Below are 11,295 nucleotides of genomic sequence, written 5' to 3'. Positions count from 1 at the left end.
GACTTAAAAGGAATTTTTTCAGAGAAGGGAACAGGTCACCACAGCACTTTAAAATATCTAAGATCCAAGAATCATTTTTTTGAAATACAACGGTAAACTGATCTACCAAATCTCTTCGACATCAATTATCTCATTTTGTGAAGTAGAAAGAGGCAGGAATTAATGTCCCCATTTTACAGATGGGTCAGTGGTGGCAAAGACGGAGCAGGTCACGCGGGGAGGCCGTCAGCGGCACCGCGATAGGGGTCCAGGTCTCCTAACCCCAAGCCGCCTACTCTTCTATCAGATCATACTACTTCCAAGCCAGTGAAGCAGACTGGAGGCACACGGTGACTTTCCGATCTGCCCCTGACATTGGCTAATGACTGCAATGGGCTCCCACTCACCATCTCACCAACACAAGAAAAGTGTGGCTTCCAATTGCACCCAGCAACCCCGTTGCCAAGAAACAAATGAATGGAAGCAGACACCACCCTTTTCGAACGTTCCTGCTGAATCGGACTTGGGTTTTCTCGTTTACCCTGAGGTAGAGGCTTGTGGGACGAGGGGGAGGTGACCTATAGCCATCTCTAAATAGAGGAGAGATTATTACACCGAGGACGATGAATCAATCAATCAGTCTGGTGAACAGATGTTTCCCATTTTTTGTCAGGATTGAGCAAGACAGAATGTTCTTAAACTACGGCAAGAAGAAAGTAGGTGAAATGCACTGAATAATTATTAGGGTACTTGTTTCACGCTTGCTATGTACCAGCATCTTTCTGAGCACTGGGGTAGATACAAGTGAACCAGGTAGGAGACAGTCCCTGTCCCACAAGAGGCTCACAGTCTAAGTAGGAGGAAGTAAGAGATAATCTCCATTATACAGGTGAGGTAACTGAGGCATGGAGAAGTGACTTGTCCGAGGTCACACAGCAGACACATGGTGGAAATGGGATTAGAACCCAGGTCTTCTGACTCCCAACCCTGTGCTCTCTCCATTAGGCCATGCTGCTTTTTTTATGAATGTTCTCTTTATGAGGGCAGCTAAAGAAGGCCGGGCAAGCGCTGTCTTAACAGGTCTTCGGAAATAGGCCCAACTCTCACCAGTTTGGGACGGTTTGGGTCTCACCCTGCCTGCAGGTGGTCTCCTTTGACAACTGAAGATTTCTCCTATAAATCCAAAGAGGCTGTGTAGTTTGGGAAATATCCAGACATCGACGGTGTACATATGCTTTAGAGAAGCAGCGTGGCTCTGTGGAAAGACCCCGGGCTTGGGAGTCAGAGGTCATGAGTTCGAGTCCCGGCTCTGCCACTCGTCAGCTGTGCGACTGTGGGCAAGTCACTTCACTTCTCCGTGCCTCAGTTACCTCATCTGTAAAATGGGGATTAACTGTGAGCCTCACGTGGGACAACCCGATGACCCTGTATCCCCCCCAGGGCTTAGAACGGTGCTCGGCACATAGTAAGCGCTTAACAAATACCAACCTTATCATATGATTTGATTCATTCCAGATCCGTGCAGAATGTTCTCCCCTAGTTAGTGAAACAACCATGGTAACCATCGTTGACAGCTAGGAAAGAGGAAGGGAGAAGGTCTTCTGCTTATGTTTCTTGCCTTGCAGCTTAAACGCTAGCTAGCATCCTCAAAGCAGAACCTAAACTGTACCCCTCATTCAAGTGGAGATCCCCCTTTATTCTCAGTCCAAGTAATTCCTAAAACTGAGGATGCTCAGAAAATGAAATGAAATGTCAACACCTGTCGACGTGAAGTGATACCCACTTCCGATGCAAGTGTGAGTGATGTTGCTAAGCAAAGCAAGCCAGTGATTGCTAAAGCTCAAAGAAACGGTGCCGCTCACAGGAAACCGTGAACGATTGTTTACATCATTTTGCCAGAAGAAATGAAGGTCTCATGTTCACGACAGATCGTTCACCAGAGCGCCAACAGGAAGTATAATGGGGTGTTCCCAAACTGGGGTTCCTTGAGCAGGTCCTAGTTAAAGATCACCCCAGGTAATTGAAATCCTCACACTTTGCTGTTTGGTGGAATGAAATACAGAATCCCCGATTCTTAGGTGACAGAGAAAGCCAGCGGGAGTGTCTGAGGGACTGGATGCGCTTCCTTGACTCTGGGCAGGCAATCAAGCAATTTCATACAAACCAAGGATTAGAACGACAGTGTTGCGTCCTTGTTTGGGGGCAAGCAGACTGTATGAGGGCCAGGAGCTCCCAGGAGGCTTGGAGCAGAAAAAGTGGGACCTGAGCCTCAGAGGGGCCAGGAGAGATGGAGATTGGAGCTGTCAACTCGTTATGGGCAGGGAACATATCAGTTAACTTTGGACAATTCCCCTTCCAAGCACTTAATACAAAGCTCTCTATATGGTAAGTGCTCAGTAAATATCACTGATGGATGGGTAGATTGATCAGATCCTCTTGCTATGCTCCACCATCCAAGACCCGAGACCTGGGAGAAGAGGAAGAAGAGCTTTCCAGTCACCTGTTGCCCAAAAATTCCGAATGCGCTCCTTTTTTATTTCCTAATAGTAGCCTCACCTCCTTCTTGCTTTCTGCAACTTCTATTTCCCCTCTTCCTTAAGAGAACACCGGGAATGGCCTCCACCACCATTACCCCCTACAAATTCCCACGGAACACATATTCCCAGGAAAACCATACATACAGAAGAGGCTGAAAAGGTGGCATTTCCTTCGGGACGTATGCCTCTTTCTCAATAGGCCTTCGATCTCACTGTCAGTGGGCCTGCAGCCTGATTTCATTCTGGCCCATCCTGATTCCGTGGGGCCCAGTTGTGAGAGCCTAGAGTCTCTTTGCAGAAACATCATTATAATGACTCACGTGTGCCGAGATTTCCACTCCAGAATCTCAGTGTCTCCCGGGCTCCAGATCTGGTGGGAAGTAATGGCGTTCCCATTCCGCATCTGGGTAAAATCTGAGCACAGTGACATAACGGGAAGCACTGTGGCCTACCGGAAAGAGCACGCTCCTGGGAGTCAGAGTATCAGGTTCTAATTCTGGCTCTGCCACTTGTCTGCTGTGTGACCTCGGTCAAGTCACTTAACTCCTCTGTGCCTCAGTTCCCTCTTTAGTACCTGCATTCCCTCCTATGTAGAATGTGAAACCCACAAGAGACCTGATTATCTTGTATCCACCCTGGTGCATAGTAGAGTGCTTGGCACATAGTAGACCCTTAAAAAATATCACACTTATTATTGCCTCAGAGTGAATCAAAACTTGTTTTCCAGGGCAGAATCCAACTTGATTGTAGTAGATGAAATGCAATTCTTTGGTTTCAAAGCCCAATATTTCCTTTTTAAAACTTCCAACCAAGACCAAGTACCCATAACCCTTTACTCAGTTTGGCCCCACAGATTTCAACAGTTAGGGGGGATGAAGTGATAGAATACCTGCTGGGATGTTGCCAGCACCGGTGAAGGTTTCTGACCAAAGAATCACCCAGGACATCTTCCTGATGATCAGACTCAACTGGCAGCATGGAAATAGATGGCTCACGTAGGTGGTGAATCAGTTCATCAGTCGCATTTATTGAGCACTTACTGTGTGCAGATCACCATACTAAGCGCTTGGGAGAGTACAGTACAAGAGAGTTGGCAGTCACATTCCCTGCCCATAATGATCTTACAATCTAGAGGGGGAGAATGACATGACTTAATATAAATAAGTTGTGGATATGTACGTAAGTGCTGTGGGGCTGAGAAAGGGTGGAATAAAGGGAGTAAATCCACCACAGGAGACGCAGAAGGGAGTGGGAGAAGAGGAAACGATGGTTTAGTCAGGGAAGGCCCCTCGGAGATGTGCCTCCAACATGTCGCCGACGTGAAGGCCACAACGGCTGCTTCCCCGAGCAACCAGCATCAGAACTGGGCTGCAGTCACTTTGGCCGTAAACGGGTTTCATCCCCTTGGTGCATTTTGCCAAGGGTTGCATCCCTGCCTGCCTTCCAGGCATGAGAGCACATGTGTTTATGGTATTCTGCAAACCACCATTACCAGAATTGAATCCTCACTCATGTCCTGCCTCTGGTCTGGAATGCCCTCCCTTTTCACATCCGACAGACAATTGCTCTCTTCTCCTTCAAAGCCTCATTGAAGGCACATCTTCTCTGAGAGCCCTTCCCTGATTAAGCCCTGATTTCCTCTTTTCCCACTCCCCTCTGAGTGGCCCTGACTTGCTTCCTTTATTCACCACGCCAGCCCTGCCCCACAGCACTCACGTACATATCCATAACTATTGAGAGCTCACCTCCTCCAAGAGACCTTCCCAGACTGAGACCCCCCTTTTCCCTCTGCTCCCCCCCCACCCTCTGCTCTTCCCCCTTTCTCCTTCCTCTCCCCCCAGCACTGTGCTCATTTGTCTATATTATTTATTACCCTATTTATTTTGTTAATGAGGTGTACATCCCCTTGATTCTATTTATCTTGATAATGTTGCTTGTTTTTGTTTTTGGTTCTGTTTTGACTCTGCCGTCTGTCTCCCCCGATTAGACTGTGAGCCCATCACTGGGCAGGGATGGTCTCTATCTGTTGCCGAATTAGGCATTCCAAGCCCTTAGTACAGTGCTCTGCACATAGTAAGCGCTCAATAAATACTATTGAATGAATGAATATTAATGCCTGTCTCCCCCTCTAGACTGTAAATTCGTGAGGACGGGGAATGTGTCTATATTATTGTTGTTTGTACTCTCCCAAGCACACAGTAAGCACTCCATAAATATGATTAATTTGGTTGATTCCGTAGGGAGAGCTCTTGGTTCTGACATCTTTGGGTCTGGGAGGAGGGTTGTTCGTCATTTAGGAAACGCCACTATTATCACTCAGTTCCTGAGCTCTCATCTCCGGCTTAGGGTGCATCAATGGGACCCAGGGTCAGGGGCTGGCTAGTGAGGTCCTTCCCCTCGACTCAAACCTCAAGACTTTGGAAACCCTGAAGGACATTCCCTAGCTAAGGAAACCTAGGGCAGGGAGCCACCTGGGCCCTGGAATTTCTCCTGCCTAAAATGGCATAATAATTTCTAGTTCAGCAAAGAAATATGCAGAAATATAAATTGCCAGAAAATAAGGCATCTTCATATCATAAATCCCTCCTTCAGATCCTGCACATTTTGTTCCTTCTGAGGAAGAATGAGGATTTTTTTTTTAACAAAACCAAATTATTGTACTGCCATAAAAAGCATGTTAGAAAAACGCTGAATCAGATAGAAGTTTTCTGAATTGGCCAAAAGGCAAATCGAAGGGATGTGACAAAATTGTGTCAAACAACCATGACATCTTTTGACGTGAAAACTCTATCGGAACTCTTCATCCCAGCACCGGTTAGGATGTAGAATGTGACAAGGTATGGAATAAAACTCTGTTCTATGAAAATGACCCTTCCTTTCCACTATCCATATTCCTTCAGGGTCCCAAAATGAGATATAGCTCAAATTTATAATGGGGACCATGTGGTATGTGACTGGATGGGCAGAGAGCTCAAAGAGGTTGTCCTTTTTAATATAGTTGCTAAGCCCTTACTTTATGCTGAGCAGTGTATTAAGTGCTGGGGTAAATACAAGATAATCAGGTGAAGTAAGTCCCTGTTTCACATGGAACTCACAGACTAAATGAGAGGAAGAGCAGAAATTGAATCTCCAATTTCACTGATGGGGAAATTGAGGCCCAGGGAAGTTAAGTGACTTGCTCTAGGTCACACGGCAGACAAGTGGCAAATTCAGGATTAGAATCCAGATCTTTTGACTATTCCCAGGCTCATGTTCTTTCCTCTAGGCCATGCAGCTTTCTTTGAGGGGAAACGGAGGAAAGCGGCCGTGTCTTAATGATGATGCCTTGTTAGATGCTTTGGCTACTAAGTGGGCTGGGAAATCCAGGCTGTTGGGTATCAGAGGAGCTGGTTTCCAAGGGGCAACATGATGTTTTGGTTTCTTGGCAACACTGTTCTGGGGCACCTGCAACAACTTGTCATGAAGTTGACTTTTGCATGGCTAAAGGTAATGTTCCCATGTCCTGCTAATCTGTCCTGCTAACTGAGGGAGGGGCTTAGAAGTGAGAAGCAGCACGGTCTAGTGGATAGGGCATGAGGCTGGGAGTCAGAAGAACCTGGGTTTTACTCCTGGCTCTGCCACTTGTCAGCTGTGTGACTGTGGGCAAGTCACTTCACTTCTCTGTGCCTCAGTTACCTCATCTGTAAAATGGGGATTAACTGTGAGCCTCATGTGGAACAACCTGATGACCCTGTATCTACCCCAGCGCTTAGACCAGTGCTCTGCACCTAGTAAGCGCTTAACAAATACCAACATTATTATTACTATGATTACTCCTGGCTCTGCCATTTGTCTGCCATGTGACCTTGGGCAAATCACTTACCTTTTCTGTGCCTCAGTTGCCTCATCTATAAAATGTGGATTAAGACTGTGAGCCCCATGTGCGACATGGACTGTGTCCGGCCCCATTAGCTTGTGTCTGCTCCGATGCTTAGTACAGTACCTGGCATAGAGTAAGTGCTTAATAAATACCACAAAAAAGCCCTTAGCTCAGCACACATTCTGGTCCTGAAAGGAGCTAAGGCAAACAAACAGTCCCCGGGGGTGAAGAGAAAGACAGAGGAATAGACAGCGGTGCATGGATCAGAAGTCAACATCACTTATTATTAGTCTTTTCCTGGGTTCCAGCCTCTTTTCGGGTTCTCTCCTTGGGCAGAACCAGAGGCTTTGCCCAATTTTCAGGGATCGCATCCCAGCTCCAACTCCTGGCTGCTGGGTAACCTTGGGCCAGTGGCTTAACTTCTCTGTTTCTCATTGTCCTCACCTGTAAAATGGGGGCACAATTCCTGTTCTTCCTCCTATTTAAACTGTGAACTCCATGTGGGTAGCCTGTAGCCCCTCCAGTGCTTAGTATGGTGCTTGGAGCTTAAGAAATATCACAATTATCATTTCTCCATCTCTCCTCTCCCACTCCAAGCCCTGTCCTTTCGGCAAGAAGTCAGACATTTAAAGCTACTGTCATAAAATAAAGTTCCTGGGAAGTAATCAGGTATTCACACTACTGAACCAGGCCCCAGCCCGTCCCTCCGACGATTGCTGCAAACACAGAAGCCACCACGCTGGGTCCCAATCTCTATTGCCACATACGAAAACCGAGCTGGGGAAAGAAACCAACTACATTATACGTTTCTCCTCGGGATGCCTTTCAATTCTTTCAATCAGAGATGCAACGTGGCCTAGTGGAAAGAGCAGGGTCTGGGAATCAGAGGACCTGGCTTCTAATCCCAGCTTTGCCACATCTGCTGTGTGACCTTGGTCAAGTCAATTAACTTCTGTGTGCCTCAGTTTCCTCATCTGTGAATGGGGATTAAGACTACGAGTCCCATATGGGGCATGATCTCTATCCAGTCTGATGATCAGGCATCCACCCAAGTGCTTAGTAATAATAATAATGATGGTATTTGTTAAGTGCGTACTATTTGCAAAGCACTGTTCTAAGCACTGGGAGGGGGGGATACAAGGTGATCAGGTTGTCCCACGTGGGGCTCGCCAGTCTTCATCCCCCATTTTACAGATGAGGGAACTGAGGCACAGAAAAGTGAAGTGACTTGCCCAAAGTCACACAGCTGACAAGTGGCAGAGCTGGGATTAGAACCCATGACCTCTGACTCCCAAGCCCGGTTCTTTCCACAGGGCCACGCTGCTTCTCCAGCCACGCTGCTTCTCCTACAGTACCTGGCACAGAGCAAGCGATTAACTAATATCATTTTTAAAAAAAAATCCAATTTGAAGTGTTTAAAAGGAGAAGGTAAGCCCCAGTGGGGAGCCCAGAGTTAAATGAACGGCAAAGTAACACCGTCACCTATTAACTGAATGACTCCACCGTGATCCCATTTGAAAAGCTGTTCCCTTCATGAGGAGGCTCAAGTGCCAAGCGAAAACATACCAGCCTTTCCAAGGCCGGTGAAGGAATGGGCAGAAAAGGCTCAACTGTTCCCCTGCAGAAACTCTTCCCAAGGAGTGAGCGAGGCTCCCTGGGAAGAGGAATTCAATCTCTTAGGCCAGAAGCGAACTGAACCTGGAGTTCAATCAGTAGTTCCCTGGTTTATGAGTCTTCCAAAGTGTTTTCCTTTCTTCCAGGTAATTCCCCACCTGTCTATTTCAGGGGCTGATTCACCTGTGTCAAGAAGGGCGCATAGCATGGCCTAAAGGAAAGAGCACAGCATTGGGAATTCTAGCTGTGGCTTTGCTGCTTGCCTGCTGTGTGACCTTGGACAGGTTACTTAATTTCTCTGTGCCTCAGTTTCTTCCTCTGTGAAAATGAAGATCACATATCTGTTTTCCCCTCCCCTTAGCCTGTGGGTCCCATGTGGGACAAGGGCTGGGTCCGATCAGTAAGTACTCAATAAAAATCGCTGATTGATTGACTGATTATCTTGTATCTACCCAGGGCTTTTTTATGCCATTTGTTAAGTACTTACTATGTGCCAGGCACTGTACTAAGCTCTGCGGTAGATACAAATTAAACAGGTTGGACACAGACAAGAGTCACAGACAAGTTAAGTGATTTGCCCAAGGTCACCCAGCAGACACAAGAGGCAGAGTCAGGATTAGAACCCAGATCCTTCCGACTCCCAGCCCCATTGTTTTATCCACTAGGCAACGCCTCTTCTCAGTGCTTGGCACAATACGTGCTTAACAAATACCACAGATGAGTGATATTCGGAGAAGCAGCGTGGCTCAGTTGAAAGAGCACGGGCTTTGGAGTCCGAGGTCGTGGGTTCGAATCCCGGCTCTGCCACTTGTCAGCTGTGTGACTGTGGGCAAGTCACTTCACTTCTCTGGGCCTCAGTTACCTCATCTGTAAAATGGGGATGAAGGCTGTGAGCCCCACGTGGGACAACCCGATTCCCCTGTGTCTCCCCCAGCGCTTAGAACAGTGCTTCTGCACATAGTGAGCGCTTAACAAATACCAACATCGTCATCATCATCATATTCACACATCATCCATTTCCAACATCAAGTTAAAAAACAAACCCCAAATTAAACCATCAACTGTCCTGCTCCCTTGAGGGAATCCTAAACATTTAAATGAGTGGTTCCAAATGTAAATATCTGCTTACCTTTTCCCCTACCTTTCTGCTTTCTCCCATTCTGGAGTGGGGTGCGAGGGGCTTAGTCGGAAGAAAGACAATTCCTGAGGAAGAGAAGTCACATCCTGATCCCTCTGCCCCCGGTCTGCTCTGGAGAGAGAAAGATGGCCTGGAAAGGGATGGGGTCCTGTTTCTTTGGCCTGGGTTGCTTGCCAGCTGGAACACTGTATTTTTCTTGAGAGCGTTGGAGAGTCAGTTAGAGAGCAAGTGGCCACTGGCAACATGGTGTTCCCAACTCCAGCCACCCAGATTTGCGGACTTTGGTATTCACCAGCCCCGAAAAATACGTCCTTCCCACTTGCCTCCCAGAAAACTGGGCCGGATGAAGCCCTTCTCACCGCCTATTTTGTTACTCACCTCCTCAGGTAGAGTTTGAAGTGGGGGGACATTCTACCGCAAAAGAGACAACCCATCTCCCTCCTGCTCATCGCTTAGAGTGCTCTTTTTCCTGCTTTACTCGGGAAACATAGCCAGACCCAACAAGCACCCTCCCTTGCCTGTGCCTGTGTACTTAACCAGATAGATAATCCAAGAGATTTTGAGCAAGCCACACTTCTTTCCCAGTCATGGAATATCCTGGCTAGGATAAATGGCAGGGAGTACAGAGGGCCAAAAGCCCTGGGTTAGTACGTTCCAAGGAAATCTTTCAAAGGCTTCTCTGAGATGAGAATGCCTCCCTTTCCGGGCTTGTGTCCTGGACGTCCGGAACCTCTCTGGACCTGACATCAAACTGCAGTGGTTCAGCTGTCCCGGTCGTTGCTCTGCAGGAGGGAGTTGGGGGGGGGGTGGGGGGGGGGGAGGACCAAATCCTCAGCAAGGTGCCCTGCATCCTGCGGACTCTCGTTAACAGGCCGGAAGGTCCGAGGTGACGGGGGCTCAGTGAGCACATTCTAAATCATCGGCTGGGGCTCAGCTGGCAGAGAGGCAGCTAGTGACCGCGGATCACGACTCTGCCACTGACTTCCCGAGCGACTTCAGATCCGCTACTCTCGATTGGCCCCTCTGGCATTTAGCAGCTGGAGGTGAACTGAGCGACCTATACACCTGACAGGATCTCACCTTCTGTCAGTTTCAGCTTCTCTTTCACAAAACAGAGCCAGGCTGTCGGGAAGACTAAACAGTTCGTGTTTGGAACGTCCTCTCACCGTGCTAGAATAATACAAGTCAGATCTGGCTGGGTCGATTTCCCTCAGTGGGAAACGATGGGAGGAGGGACAGGGTGGATTCATGCCAGCCACCAACTTCACATGTAATTAGATTTATTGCCAGGTAAGAAATTTATATTAATATAGTGAATACATATGTTTACAAATAAACATTCTTAGAAAACAAACAAACGTTTTTATTGTAGGAAGTATTATTGGTCTCAAACTCTGCAGTTAACAAGTATTAACACGGTTTTACTTACAGAACATACAATTACTAAAATATCGTCACATGAAATATGCTCAAGGTACACAAAACTTTTGTGGAGTAGGTTGCAGTTGCCAGGGGCGGGACCCAAAGCCATTGGGTTCAGAGCAACTAATACTCTGTTCAGGGGCCAGTGCAGTTCAAACAGCCACTGATGGAGGCAGTTAAGATCAACTAAATGCACATAGGGAGGTGTAAGAGGGTCTTGAGTGCCTAGAGTCTTCTTCTCTGCGATGCGTTCCCCTACCCATTGCTGTTAGAGGCCAAATAGCCAGTCTACCATCTTGTGTAATAGCCCATTTAGACAGCAAGACCTGAGACCCTCCTTTGGAGATGACTCCAGAGCTGGCCTTCCCTCTGCCCACTTCAGGCCCCAACCTGGCTCTCTTCTCTCCGTCTTTCTCTCCCTCATCTCTTCTTTCTTTCTCTTCCTTCCTTTCACTCTTTCCCTCTCTCTCCCTTTCACTTTTCCCTTCTTTCTCTATTCTTCCCTCCCTTTCCCTTTCTCTTTTCTTCCTTTCTTTCTCTTTCTCCTGTTTGCTTTTTCCCAAATTCTCTACTCTTCCACCCCTTTCACCTTTTCCCTCTCTCTCTATTCTTCCTTGCTTTCTCTCTCTCTCCCTTCCTTGCCCCCTTCTCTCCCCACTCCCCCTTTAACACATGCACTGGATCCATTGATTCTGGCCATTTCTACCTATTTCTTCACTGGGGATGTTTTGCCACCCCTCCGGGTG

This window comes from Ornithorhynchus anatinus, chromosome 2, assembly GCF_004115215.2.
Source record: "Ornithorhynchus anatinus isolate Pmale09 chromosome 2, mOrnAna1.pri.v4, whole genome shotgun sequence".
Taxonomy (NCBI): Eukaryota; Metazoa; Chordata; class Mammalia; order Monotremata; family Ornithorhynchidae; genus Ornithorhynchus; species Ornithorhynchus anatinus.
The sequence above is the reverse complement of the archived record's forward strand: the minus strand, read 5'-3'. Positions refer to the sequence as shown.